A 15944-nucleotide genomic window follows, 5' to 3' on the forward strand; every position below is an offset into this window, starting at 1 on the left:
CCGATTTAGCCAAAATCTGGTGATAACAGAGTATCATCATAAAAGTAGCATGGAACATAAGAAATTATAGATACGTTTGAGACGTATCAAGCATCCCCAAGCTTAGTTCCTACTCGCCCTCGAGTAGGTAAACGATAACAAGGATAATTTCTGAAGTGACATGTTATCATAATCTTGATCAATACTATTGTAAGGCATATGAGATGAATGCAGCGATTTGAAGAAATGATGAAGATAATGAGTAAACAAATGAATCATATAACAAAGACTTTTCATGAATAGTACTTTCAAGACAAGCGTCAATAAGACTTGCATAAGAGTTACTCATAAAGCAATAGATTCAAAGTAAAGGCATTGAAGCAACACAAAGGATGATTAAGTTTTAGCAATTGCTTTCAACTTGTAACATGTATATCTCATGGATAGTTGTCAACATAAAGTAATATAACAAGTGCAATAGGTGAACATGTAAGAATCAATGCACACAGTTCATACAAGTGTTTGCTTCTAAGATAGAAGGAATAGGTGAACTGACTCAACAATAAATTAAGTAAAAGAATGGCCCTTCACAGAGGGAAGCAGGGATTAAATCATGTGCTAGAGCTTTTTAAGTTTTGAAATCATATAGAGAGCATAAAAGTAAAGTTTTGAGAGGTGTTTGTTGTTGTCAACGAATGGTAGTGGACACTCTAACCCCCTTGCCAAACAGACTTTCAAAGAGCGGCTCCCATGAAGGACGTTATCTCTACCAGCAAGGTAGATCATCCCTCTTCTCTTTTGTTTACACATGTATTTTAGTTTTATTATTTATGGATGACACTCCTCCCAACCTTTTGCTTACACAAGCCATGGCTAACCGAATCCTCGGGTGCCTTCCAACATTCACATACCATGAAGGAGTGTCTATTTGCAAAATTAAGTTGCTTACTGATGAATCAGAGCAAAACATGTGAAGAGAATTATTAATGAAAGTTAATTAATTGGGGCTGGGAACCCCGCGCCAGCTCTTTTTGCAAAATTATTGGATAAGCGGATGAAGCCACTAGTCCATTGGTGAAAGCTGCCCAACAAGATTGAAAGATAAAACACCACATACTTCCTCATGAGCTATAAAACATTGACACCAATAAGGAGTAATAAAGTTTTGAATTGTTTAAAGGTAGCACATGAAGTATTTTCTTGGAATGGCAGAAAAATACCATGTAGTAGGTATGTATGGTGGACACAAATGGCATGGTTATTGGCTCAAGGATTTGGATGCACGAGAAGAATTCCTCTCAATACAAGGCTAGGCTAGCAAGGTTGTTTGAAGCAAACTCAAGTATAAAACGGTGCATCAAGACTCACATATGAACATATTGTAAGCATTATAAGACTTTACATCGTCTCCTTGTTGTTCAAACACCTTAACCAGAAAATATCTAGACTCTAGAGAAACCGATCATGCAAACCAAATTTTAACAAGCTCTATGTAGTTCTTCATTAATAGGTACAAAGTACATGATGCAAGAGCTTAAACATGATCCATATGAGCACAACAATTGCCAAGTATCAAATTATTCAAGACATTATACCATTTACCACATGCAGCATTTTCTGTTTCCAACCATATAACAATTAACGAAGCAGCTTTCAACCTTCGCCATGAACATTAAAGATAAAGCGAAGAACACAAGTGTTCATATGCAACAAGTGGAGCGTGTCTCTCTCCCACACAAGCATTTATTCGGAGAATAAAAATAACAAAACGAAAATAAAAGCACATACGTACGCGCCAAGTAAAGCACATAAGATGTGACCGAATAAAAATATAGTTTCAAGAGAAGAAACCTGATAAGTTGTCGATGAAGAAAGGATGCCTTGGGCATCCCCAAGCTTAGACGCTTGAGTCTTCTTAAAATATGCAGGGATGAACCACGGGGGCATCCCCAAGCTTAGACTTTTCACTCTTCTTGATCATATTGTATCATCCTCCTCTCTTGACCCTTGAAAACTTCCTCCACACCAAACTCAAAACAAACTCATTAGAGGGTTAGTGCATAACCAAAAATTCACATGTTCAGAGGTGACACAATCATTCTTAACACTTCTGGACATTGCACAAAGCTACTGGAAGTTAATGGTTGTTATCACCAGAATTTGACCGAGTCAGAGGTGGGCCGCGATTGGAGATGGGCTTGAAGAATATCTATAGAAGAAATACATGAATCGGCCTTGTGTACCAAGTTTGGGCTAATTGCCCGTGTATCTGTACCATAGTAGGATACGTGTCGGTTATAAGTTAGAGTTTAACCCGTGCACGGTTAGGTGCACGCCTGAATTAGAAAGTCCCCCGGACTATAAATATGTATCTAGGGTTTATGAAATAAACAACCAACGTTCAACACAAATCAATCTCGGCGCATCGCCAACTCCTTCGTCTTGAGGGTTTCTCCTGGTAAGCACCATGCTGCCTAGATCGCATCTTGCAATCTAGGCAGCACAAGCTTATTACGTTGTTCATGCGTTGCTCGTGCTGAAGCCTTTTTGATGGCGAGCAACGTAGTTATCTTAGATGTGTTAGGGTTAGCATTGTTCTTCGTATCATATGCTGTCGTAGTGCAACCCTTATACATCTAGCCGCCCTTACACCTATCTTAGGTGTAGGGGCGGCACCCCGCTTGATCATTGTTTAGTAGATCCGATCCGTTACGGTTGCTCCTTGTTCTTCAAGGATTAGTTTAATATCCGCAATAGTTAGGCCTTACAAAGGGTTGGAGGATCCAGCGGCGTGTAGGGTGTAGTTTGCTAGCCCTAGACGAGATGTTCCGGGATCAACCTCGTGTTGATTTTTAGGCCCTGTCTAGGATCGGCTTACGATCACCGTGCGCGAGCGCGAGGCCCAATCGTGAGTAGGATGATCCGATTATGCGGTGAAAACCCTAAATCGTCGTAGATCGCTTTAGCTTTATCTTGATCAAGCAGGACCACCATATATTCGTACACCTCGTACGAATCATGGGTGGATCGGCTCTTTGAGCCGATTCACAGGATAACCTGAGAGCCGATCGAGGCTCGTATTTAATGTTTACGTGTATGCCATGCAGGAAACTAAGCGAGGCATCATCCAACACCTTCCTGACCAGGTATAGGTCAGGTGGCACGCCCTTGCGACAGCATCGAACGTGTGACCAGAAGGCTTTGCGGGCCGTCGCTCGGAGGGACCAGGGCCAGCCGCAGTCCTGGGAGATTCCCGGCTCTACGGTGTTGCCGGCCGCTGCCCGCCGGTGGGTTTCGACCGCAACACATTCGCGGCACGCCCGGTGGGACAATCTTCGACATCCACCGCATCGCCATCTACATCCGAGATGGCGGAAGGCACTCCGGTCAAGTACGAGGATCCGACCGACGAGCTCAAGAAGAAGCATGACGAGATCAAAGCAGTCCTCGAAGCCGACCTCATCGGCTCTTTCCACGAACCTGCTCCCATGGCATCGGGTGGAAGGGGTTCTCACCGAAGGCGCACTCGATGGAGTGGACCTGCCCGCCCCGTCGAAGAACGTACCAGGTCGCTGCGTCGGAGATCAACTTCATGGTGGCTCGTTCGCCGCACCGCCACTCGAGAGCCCGGTGAACACTTTGGAGCGTGTCGCTCTGCGCGTGATCCAGGAAATCATGAGCCATTAGTATTCTCCGTCGGGACCAGCTCTGGGGACTTACAAAGGAGAGATGCCGCTCCAGTCCCGTCCACCGCTGCCGTTCGCGTTGGCAGCACCAGAAGTGCCGAACTCATCGGCATACGTCGTCTACAAGATTGGTGATGACCCTAGTGACTACCAATTCCTACATGAGGCGCCCAAGGAGATCCCGCACGGATACACGTGCGCATACGTGCCGGACTGCGCATGACTCGGGCACTCTCGAACCGAGCTGCAACAGCGGGGACCTCCGGAACAGCAGGGAGGAACGTCGGGAGCAGATCTTGAGAAGCGGACGTGGCTAGCTAAGTACGCCACTCCGACAAACCTCCGGAGCTCAGCTCCCGCAGTTGGCTCAGAACTGGAAAAGCAAGCATGGCTGGCTAAATATGCCACCCCGGCGAATCTTCAGGGTTCGACACCTTCAGCCATCACCGCGGATCAGATTTGTACAATTCTAAAAGATCAGTTCGGCATGATGCCGAAAAGGAGGACAATCGGCTATACCAAGCCGTACCCCAACGAGTACGAATTGATCCCGCTACCACCCAAATATCGGCTCCCTAACTTCACAAAGTTTAGTGGATCAGATGGTTCCAGCTCCATCGAGCATGTGAGCCGATATTTGGCACAGCTGGGCACGATCTCGAGCATCGGACGAGCTGCGTGTGAGGTTCTTCGCACAGTCCCTCACATGATCGGCTTTCGGGTGGTACACATCGCTGCCACCGAACTCAATCCGGACTTGGAAGCAGTTGGAAGAGCAGTTCCACATACAGTATCACTCAGAGGATTCCGAGGCTGGTATTGCCGATCTAGCACAAGTACGACAGAAGCGCGGGGAAACGGTGTCAGAATACATCCAGCGCTTCAGGACCATTAGGAACCGATGCTATTCGGTTCACGTAAGTGAAAAAGAAGCAGTCGAGTTGGCGGTGGTGGGTCTCTCATCATCGATCAAGGACGTGGCCTCCCAAGCAGACTACCCTTCATTGGCGCACATGGTGCGGAAGCTGTCGGCATATGAACAGCGCCACCCGGATGTTTACCGAGACAAATTCAAGCGTGCGGTGGTCCCGGTTGAGGCGGACGAGGATGAAGGTGCTGCGGGAGATCGAGAGGTAGCAGTGGGCTGAATGGACTCGGGCGGCGGGCCCCGTGTCCCGCAAGTGGGTTAAGCCACAAGGCCCTCCAAAAGGGTTCGACTTCGACGTGACCAAAGTTGAGCAGATTTTCGACCTCTTACTCACGGAGAAGCGGCTAAAGGTACCCGAAGGCCACAAGATCCCCACGGTGCAGGAGCCGAACGGAAAGCCATACCGCAAGTGGCATAACACGTTCACCCACACCACTAACGACCGCAGGGTGTGGCGTCGGCGGATCCAAATGGCGATAGAAAAAGGGCGGTTAATTTTCAACCAGTACGCCATGAAAGTCGACACACACCCTTCCCCGCCGTTAACATGGTGGAGTATACTTACCATGGAGGGTGCCAGCCAGATTTCTCGTGCAATATCAACATGGTGGGACCTAGGCACCACTCTGGTAAGGACGGAGATGAGGGCAACTCGCTCTCATAGCAAAGACACGGAGGAAGCCGCTCCACGCGATCGGCTCCGCCACGACGGCAAGCGCCACATCACGGAGGGAGAAGTGAGGAACGTAAGATATCGGCCGACCTCTCTCTCGATCACCTCCTCAACAAGTATGTGGGTCAATACGACCAACGCCGGCGATACAACGACGATGATGAAAAAGATCGTCCGGCTAGGGACGACGAGGAGACGTCGTCGGCATGATCACGACGAGGAGCGATATGAGCGCCACGCCAAGGAAAAGTCGAGGGAGCAAGACGACGTGGATAGGCACTGGGACTGCCCCTTCTTCAGACACTGCTGGGATTCAGGAATGAGCCGATTGCCTACAATCGGCAATTGCCCAGAATGCAAACAAAAGAAGAAGGATGCAGCTAACGTGTCCGTGTTCAAACGTCTAGGGCCTCTCCCGCCTCGGAACAAACATGCTGAGTCCGCTCGGGTGGAAGATCTCGAGGAACTAGAGGACGATGATGAAGAAGAAGACAAGTATCATCGGCCAAGGTGGTGCCCTGATGGGCTCAGCCGTTCCCGAAGCGAAGGGTTCGGCGTCCGCGTGGGTTGGAGGAAGCTGAAAGGTTATACCCGCACACGTTGAGGAAGGCACGACCTGATCTGGCCGCCAAAATTCAGCGAACCCTGGACGAAGAAGGTCGGCCACAAAGGAAAGAGTGGCGCCCCAGACAAAAGAAAGCCGATGATGAGACATCGGCTGGCACAAACATGGTCTCCATCCTTCCAACGGAGTCTAGTGCTCCAGGATTGGACGACTACGAGCGCACCGACGTAACAAAGGACGGGGTTAGGTTGGTTTCATCCACCGGCCTGACCGTGTAACAAAAAGCAATATCGATGGACAAACGTGGCGATGCCGATCCAAGTGATCGGCCCCAAGGATTTATGGAGGAACATTGCAAAAAACCTTCATCGAGCAAGCAACGTGGAGGCCGATTCCAGCAATCGGCCAAAATTATCCTCACCATCCATTCTGCCTCGGTTTAGCGCCAATCTAATGGGCAATAGGGTTACGTCGGCTAAAAAGCTAGAAGAAGTCCACACTGGTCCTAATCAAGCCGACGTTCGCATAGAGTGCCTTGGCTAATCACAGAGCCGATTTCAGCAGTTACCTGCGCGAATCGGCTCGGGGGGCACCTAATCGGATGAACATGTGCGATACATGTGCAGTGAAACATTGGGGGCCGATAGAAAAATCGGCCCGTAAAAAGAAACAAAGAATTCTCATGAGGAACGAAGCCGATGCATAGCCATCGACTCTAGCACAATTACACAGGATCCACCCGCTCCTTGGAGGGTGGAGGGGGTGAACCAAGGTGGCGGCTTGGTCGGTGTCACTTTCAGAGGTTGGTACGTCCAGAGTTTTGGAGGGCACCAGAAATTCAAAACATCCTCACCGATGAGCCGAGCTGATCAGCAAGACGAAGGAATTGAACTGGAAAAGCTCGGGGGGCAGCTCACCCTGAAGGTTCTCTGCTCTGGGGAGCCGATTTTGTTGGAATCGGCTAGCTCTGCATTATAACTGGGAAGCCGATGGTGGCACCTTTGGCTGGCTCACTACTTTTCTTGCCTTGACTAAGGCTCGGGGGGCAGCTTGCCCTGAAGGACCCTTTGCTATAGGGAGCCGATGTTGTTGAAATCGGCTGGCTCTGCAATCTCAACTATTCTGAGGGATGGTTGCTGCAAGAAAACAGAGTAGGATTTCAAACATCGCTGCAGACTATCGAAAGAAAATCTGTGGATAAGTGGTGCCTATCCTGCAGAAGTATCATCTCCAGCCTCCGGGTTGAGTTAGCAATGGTCCCGCAGAGCCCCCGAAAGCAAAGGGGATTTGGAAGAGAAGGATCCGGCGAGAGAATGTCTGAAAACCTGAGGTTAATGATGAGACCAGACATTATTTCAGGAGTTTTGCCGTTGAGTCCAACACTACGCTCAGTGACTGCGGATTGGACCTGTTCGGTTGGAAGTTTGGGGATCTGAATTTGAGCAAGGTTCCCAGGTTACCAATGCGTTGCCATCGGCTTATTGAGCGTTGATCCAACTAACAATCGGCAGAATCAGTACGAAGGGAAATCGGCAAAATCAAGTTAAGGAAAAGTCTTCTTCATTAATAAGAGAGGATTTTTACAATGAAGAGCCGATTGCTCAAAGCAAGGAAGAGCAAAAGAGAGAGCCGATTGCTCCGGGACTACTAATCCTACATAACTAATCCTCGCTAGCATCGTCGTCAGCGTCGCCGTCAGCGCTACTGCCGGCGAATTCCTCGCCGCTGCTGCCCCAGCCGTCGGCCGGAGCTTCCTCTTCCTCGTCATCATCATCATCCTCGCTGTCCGCCCAAGCGCGGAAGCGCTTCGTCGGCGGGTACCCAGCGGAAGAGGAGGAATCATCCTCCTCCTCTTCCTCTTCTCCTTCCTCGTCATCATCCTCGTCCTCGCTGTCCGCCCACATGCGGGAGCGCTTCTTCGGCGGGAGCCTGGCGGAGGGAGAGGCCCCTGTCTTCTCTACTTCTCCTTCTTTCTCCTCCTTGTCGGAGGAGATGGGGTTCGCCCTGGAGTGGAGGTCGTCTTCATTCTTGCTCTTCGGCGAGGATTGGAGGGGGAGGCCTGAGGGGGAAGAGGAAGAGGAAGACATTGCTGCAGGGGAAGAGGGTTTTTTTGGCGCTGGTGGACAGAACAGAGCAAGGATATGGAGTGGCGAACCGTTCGGCACAGATAAATAAAGTGGGTGTAGTGGAGGTTTAATGCCATGACGGTTCTCGAGGACGTTATGCCGAAATTATCAATTCGTGCGCAGAAGCCCGGGAGGCGAGGCGAAATGATGGAAGATTCGCGGCGGTTCCGCTCTGTCACGACATGACCCGACGGAAGGAAAGCGTAATGATTTTGGAAATGTCATTTCCAAAACCAGGGGGGCATGTGTTATCACCAGAATTTGACCGAGTCAGAGGTGGGCCGCGATTGGAGATGGGCTTGAAGAATATCTATAGAAGAAATACATGAATCGGCCTTGTGTACCAAGTTTGGGCTAATTGCCCGTGTATCTGTACCATAGTAGGATACGTGTCGGTTAGAAGTTAGAGTTTAACCCGTGCACGGTTAGGTGCACGCCTGAATTAGAAAGTCCCCCGGACTATAAATATGTATCTAGGGTTTATGAAATAAACAACCAACGTTCAACACAAATCAATCTCGGCGCATCGCCAACTCCTTCGTCTCGAGGGTTTCTCCCGGTAAGCACCATGCTGCCTAGATCGCATCTTGCGATCTAGGCAGCACAAGCTTATTACGTTGTTCATGCGTTGCTCGTGCTGAAGCCTTTTTGATGGCGAGCAACGTAGTTATCTTAGATGTGTTAGGGTTAGCATTGTTCTTTGTATCATATGCTGTCGTAGTGCAACCCTTATACATCTAGCCGCCCTTACACCTATCTTAGGTGTAGGGGCGGCACCCCGCTTGATCATTGTTTAGTAGATCCGATCCGTTACGGTTGCTCCTTGTTCTTCAAGGATTAGTTTAATATCCGCAATAGTTAGGCCTTACAAAGGGTTGGAGGATCCAGCGGCATGTAGGGTGTAGTTTGCTAGCCCTAGACAGGATGTTCCGGGGATCAACCTCGTGTTGATTTTTAGGCCCTGTCTAGGATCGGCTTACGATCACCGTGCGCGAGCGCGAGGCCCAATCGTGAGTAGGATGATCCGATTATGCGGTGAAAACCCTAAATCGTCGTAGATCGCTTTAGCTTTATCTTGATTAAGCAGGACCACCATATATTCGTACACCTCGTACGAATCATGGGTGGATCGGCTCTTTGAGCCGATTCACGGGATAACCCGAGAGCCGATCGAGGCTCGTATTTAATGTTTACGTGTATGCCATGCGGGAAACTAAGCGAGGCATCATCCAACACCTTCCCGACCAGGTATAGGTCAGGTGGCACGCCCTTGCGACAAGCATCGGACGTGTGACCAGAAGGCTTTGCGGGCCGTCGCTCGGAGGGACCAGGGCCAGCCGCAGTCCTGGGAGATTCCCGGCTCTACGGTGTTGCCAGTCGCTGCCCGCCGGTGGGTTTCTGACCGCAACAATGGAACAAAGAAATCCATCAAACATAGCAAAACAGGCAATGCGAAATAAAAGGCAGAATCTGTCAAAACAGAACAGTCCGTAAAGACGAATTTTTAAGAGGCACCAGACTTGCTCAGATGAAAATGCCCAAATTGAATGAAAGTTGCGTACATATCCGAGGATCACGCACGTAAATTGGCAGATTTTTTAATTTTTCTACAGAGACTACTTGCTCAAATTCGTGACAGCAAGAAATCTGTTCCTGCGCAGTAATCCAAATCTAGTATTGGCTTTACTATCAAAGACTTTACTTGGCACAACAATGCAATAAAATAAAGATAAGGAGAAGTTGCTACAGTAGTAACAACTTTCATGACACAACAAAACAGTAGCAAAATAAAAGCTTGGGTTATCTCCCAAGAAGTGCTTTCTTTATAGCCATTAAGATGGGCTCAGCAGTTTTAATGATGCACTCGCAAGAAATAAGAGTTGAAGCAAAAGAGAGCATCAAGAAGCAAATTCAAAACACATTTAAGTCTAACCCACTTCCTATGCATAGGAATCTTGTAAATAAACAAATTCATGAAGCATAATGCAACAAGCATAGAAAGATAAAACAAGTGTAACTTCAAAAATTTCAGTATATAGAGAGGTGTTTTAGTAACATGAAAACTTCTACAACCATATTTTCCTCTCTCATCATAATATCCAGTAGCATCATGAGCAAACTCAACAATATAACTATCAAATGAAACATTCTTATCATGAGTCTCATGCATAAAATTAGTACTACTCCCAACATAAGCATAGTCATTCTTATTAATTGTAGTGGGAGCAAATTCAACAAAGTAGCTATCATTACTATTCTCATCATCAAATATAGGAGGCATAGTATAATCACAATAAAATTTACTCTCCATAGTAGGCGGCACCAAAAGACCACTATCATTATAATCATAATAAATAGGAGGCAAAGTATTATCAAAGAAAATTTTCTCCTCAATGCTTGGGGGACTAAAAATATCATGCTCATCAAACCGACCTCCCCAAGCTTAGAACTTTCTATATCATTATCAACAATGGTGTTCAAAGCGTTCATACTAATATCATTGCTACTAGCATGCAAATAAGGTTCCATAGGTTTTTTAATTTTCGCATCAAACAATCCATGTCTTAACTCAGGAAATAGAAAAAAAAGCTCATTGTTGTCCATTATGCCTTACTAGTGTTTAACAAGAAACAAAAAGATGCAATTGCAGGATCTAAAGGAAATAGCTTCGAGCACTCACACACCGGCAACAAGACTAGGAGATAGCTTAGTAGTCGGAAGATGTGAATACCATTTACCTTACCTCCCCGACAACGGCGCCAGAAAAGTGCTTGATGTCTACGGGTGCTTCTATTCTTGTAGACAGTGTTGGGCCTCCAAAAGCAGAGGTTTGTAGAACAACAGCAAGTTTCCCTTAAGTGGATCACCCAAGGTTTATCGAACTCAGGGAGGAAGAGGTCAAAGATATCCCTCTCAAGCAACCCTGCAATCACGATACAAGAAGTCTCTTGTGTCCCCAACACACCTAATACACTTGTCAGATGTATAGGTGCACTAGTTCGGCGAAGAGATAGTGAAATACAAGTAATATTGATGGATATGAGTAGTAATAACAATCTGAATAAAATATGGCAGCGAGTAAACATGCAACAGAACAGTAAATAAACGGAGATTCGATGTTTAGAAACAAGGCCTAGGGATCATACTTTCACTAGTGGACACTCTCAACATTGATCACATAATAAAACCACTCTACACTCTCTTGTTGGATGATGAACACCACTAATTGCGTAGGGCTACAAGAGCACCTCAATGCCGGAGTTAACAAGCTCCACAACATTCGATGTTCATATTTAAATAACCTTAGAGTGCATGATAGATCATTGCAATTACACCAAGTACTAACATAGCATGCACACTCGTCACCATCACACTATGAAGGAGGAATAGATCACATCAATAATATCATAGCAATAATTAACTTCATAATCTACAAGAGATTACAATCATAACCTACGCCAAGTACTACATGATGCACACACTCGTCACCATTACACCATGGAGGAGGAATAGACTACTTTAATAACATCACCAGAGTAACACATAGATGAATAGTGATACAAAGCTCATATGAATCTCAATCATGTAAGGCAGCTCATGAGATCATTGTATTGAAGTACATAGGAGACAGATCAACCACATAGCTACCGGTACAGCCCTTAGCCTCGATGGAGAACTACTCCCTCCTCATGGGAGACAGCAGCGTTGATGAAGATGGCGGTGGTGTCGATGGAGGAGCCTTCCGGGGGCACTTCCCCGTCCCGGCGGCGTGCCGGAACGGAGACTCCTGTCCCCGGATCTTGGCTTCGCGATGGCGGCGGCTCTGGAAGGTTTCTCGTACCGTGGCTTTTCCGTATCGAAGTTTTAGGTCAGGGACCTTTAAATAGGCGAAGAAGCGGAGTCGGAAGGCTGACGGGGGCGCCACACAATAGGGGGCGCCCCCCCATGGGCCGCGCCGCCCTAGCGTCTGGTGGCCCTGTGGCCCCCCTCTGGTGGCTCTCGGGTGTTCTGGAAGCTTCGTGGATTTCTAAGATGCTGGGCGTTGATTTCGTCCGATTCCGAGAATATTTCCTTACTAGGATTTCTGAAACCAAAAACAGCAGAAAACGGAACCGGCACTTCGGCATCTCGTCAATAGGTTAGTTCCGGAAAACGCATAATAATGACATATAATGTGTATAAAACATGTGAGTATCATCATAAAAGTAGCATGGAACATAAGAAATTATAGATACGTTTGAGACGTATCACTTGCATGCAGAGTGGTCAGTGATAATCATGTTGATGGGCATACACGCATGGGTGAATCTAGTTGTCCTCTAGTAATGCACGAGTTTTGCAAAGCAATGGTGGTAGTGTTGAGCAAGCACTGCTTGAGAGGGACAAATGTTGAGGACACCACTCGCCTCATGACTACTGCCTCATGACTACTGGCAATTCAAGGTTTTTTTAATGCTTAAAAGCATCAATTGCATGCACTGAAAATGGAAGAACTGTCTGTTTGCTTTGCAGTGGTAGTATAAAAGGCATGTTGATGGTTGCACAATCATTCTTGAAGAAGTGACATCTCAAGATCTCTAGATATGGCCTTCTTTCTTCTTCATGGCAGGTTCTCACAATGATATAAATGTGTTGCGGTGCTCTTCGGTTTTCTCCATACTTGTTGAAGGTCAGACGCCGGAGTGCAACTTTGAGGTCAACGGCCACGCCTACACAAAAGGGTACTACCTTGCGGATGGTATTTATCATGCATGGTCAATATTTATGAAGACAATCTCTGAACCTAAGAATAAGAAGGAATCTTCATATGCAAGAGAGAAAGAAGCTTGTAGGAAGGATGTGAAGCGGACATTTGATGTCCTGCAAGCTCGTTGTGTTGTTGTTCGGCACCCTGCAAGAACACGGATTCTAAACACAAAGTGAAAAGTGATAACTACTTGTGTGATCATGACAACATAATTGTGGAGGATGAGCACAAGGGAGCCCATCAGTTTTGAGGGTAGGACTTTCAAAGGCCTTTGATTGTGCCGGAACATCCACCACAAGAGTTTGAAACGTAGCTTCAGAAGCACTGTGATAGTTGTCACTAAGATACTCATGAACAACTTCAAGTTCAGTTGGTTGAGCACAAGTGGAACCACAATGGAAACAAATAGATCCATCTGAAACTTTAACACTACGGTTCCTATCCCCCCCCCCCCCACACACACACACACACAAACACACATTTTGAGGTCCTACAATGCAAAGTATATAATTTGAATGACATGGTGTGTTAAAAATACACACATGAGTTAACTTTGTTTGTCCTAAAAAAATGTTTTGCTAAACCATGTTTTCAACAAAAAAAAAGTACGAAAATATAGAATTAGGGCCTCTTTGGTTCAAAAGGTCATAAGCATTTTAGAGTACTAGTAAAATGCCCGTGCTCTTTCTTATGCGGATTATTTGATTTTTATAATGAAATTGTGTATGATCTTTTCCTAAGCATAGCCTTGCATCATATTTCATTTAAAAAATCCATCCACTCACATATCTTATAAAAATTGTTTTTATTTTTTGACTTTGCGGAATAATGGTATTACAATTTTACTTTCTTATGTTCTTTGACTTTCATTTAAATCAATTTATTAGGATTTTTGTTTCTTATTCATGTGAACCAAACACCCATCTTTGCAGGATTATTATTTTTTCTTACATTGTCTATTTGGCACATGAATTTATATCAAATCCGTGTGTCGCTTTCCTATTCTTATATGCTTATAGAGTCCTTCAAACAAAATAAGCTTTAATACGTCGTAGCTTTGAAAGAGCATTTCATGATCTCTAGGATTTTGTGTGTTTGACGACAACATCGGTGATTTTTAAATGTTGTGCTAAGTGATGTAGAGAACCTACTTAATGATCGTCGTCGGAATCGTCCCAAAAAACTAACAAGAAGAAACCCCAGTTTTCCTGGTTGTGCCAAGTCAAGGCGGCATTGCCGCTGCTGTGGAGGGCGGTACTGCCGCCAGTCCTGGCGGTAGTGCCTCAGCTCCTGGCGGTACTTCTAGTGTTGGTGGAGTGGCCACCTTGCTGGGCGGCACTGCCGCCCTTGTGGCTGGAACTGTTGTTGTATGTGGCAGCAGTGCCGCTGGAACAGGCGGCACTGCCGCTTGCTGCTAGCGGCAGTTCCGTCGGAGATCCTCTTTCAACGATGAATCTGGACATTCTTCCAGGAACGGTACTGCCTCCCATTTTCAGTGGTGGCGCCGCTGAAGACGCTCCAACGGTCAGAATCTGCTGAGGGGTATAAATAGGACCTTTCCCCTACCTTGGAAGTTTGCTCCTTTTTCTCAAGAACATCACCTCAAGCTGTGCCACTAAAATCATCAGGTCTCCTCCCTCAACCACCCAAAGATCTTGATCTTTAAATAATCAAAGGAGAAGACCCCGATCTACATCTTCACCAAAGCGATTTGCATTTTCCCTCATTTGCTTGAGGGCCCCTTTGATAGTGTTTCTTTTGGAAATCCTAGTTCTTGTTACTTCATTTGATCTTGTTGTTGTGTTGTAAGAGCTATTGGGAGCCTCCAATTCAGTTGTGGATGCGTGCCCTAAGAATCTTGTAAAGGCCCGATTTCCGCCTAAAGGAAATCTCTTAGTGGAAAAGTGAGCTAGGCCTTCGTGGCGTTGCTCACCGGAGAATAGGGTGAGGCCTTTTGTAGCGTTTTTAGGCCTTCATGGAAACCACACCCCTCCAACGTAGACGTACTCCCCTCAAAAGGAAGGAACTACGGGAATCATCCCTTGTGTCTCCGCGTGCTCCACTCTCGGTTACCTCTATCCTTTTATTGCATTACTATATCTTGCTTAGTGATATCTTGCTTTGTTGTGTATCTTGTCATCTAGATAAATTCACATAGTTGCATATATAGAGAATTTACCTTTGTGTCAAGCCTTAATTGAAAAAGAACTAAAAATTGGGTAGCACCTATTCACCCCCCCCCCTCTAGGTGCGACATATGATCCTTTCAAGATGACGGTGCCACTGGTGGCCGCGACTACTGATCTGCCTCCAAATGGTCTCCAGCGGTGCCGACGGTGGCCGATTGGTGACCGGCGAGCTCGGATTCGTCCATGGTGGTTTAGAAGACTATTTTGTGGGGGATATTTTCGATGTTACATACCCTATCAAGATCTGTTACATGTGTAGCTTTTTTATGGTTTGTAAGTATGTGCAAAGTGATATAATAATTTTTATGTATATGATACATAGAGGTTGTGCCAATGTTGCATATGTATCTGTAATATTGGACAATTTAGGGGAAAAAAGTTAGATATGGTGCAAAAAAATGTTGGAAAACGATGTAAGATTTTCGAAAATGTTAGATACGCAGAGAAAATGTTTCATTCAGAATTATTTTTGTACCATTTACCATAATTTCACGATTTCAATAGACTATAGGAAAACTGTTACAAACAAATGTTACATACTCTGAAAAAAACTGATACATACCAATCGTTTTTATATTGTAATCAGACGTGCGAGAACCACCCACTTAAGTGCATCTGATGCCTCAGAGAATCTCTAGCAGAGCCCGTAAACGGGCTGAAACCGAAAAATAACCGCCAGTTTACGGGTTCGGGATGAAAAATGGCGCCGATCAGTTACCGTAAAAGGGCCAGAACCGAGAAAAAAAATTCGGACCGAGACCGAAAACCCAAATCTGCCTGTATTTGTAGGGGTCGCTCGAGCGAACCGAACGCTCGATCCCTATCTAGGGCGCGCTGAAATTTCAGCTGACGCAACCGCTCGCTCTCTCCCTCCCCGCGCCGCCACCACACTCCACCGCCGCCGCACCGCCCGATTCGCCCGAGCCCCGCATCCCGGAGCTAGCGCAGGTCGCCCCGCACCCCGCCCGCTGTTCCTCGCCCGACTCCGGGTGCCGCCGCCGGCGCCCCCACCGCCGCTCCATCTGAATCGAGGATGAGCTCGGGCGATGAG

Source organism: Lolium rigidum, chromosome 3 (genome assembly GCF_022539505.1).
Source record: "Lolium rigidum isolate FL_2022 chromosome 3, APGP_CSIRO_Lrig_0.1, whole genome shotgun sequence".
In the NCBI taxonomy this organism is placed as follows: domain Eukaryota; kingdom Viridiplantae; phylum Streptophyta; class Magnoliopsida; order Poales; family Poaceae; genus Lolium; species Lolium rigidum.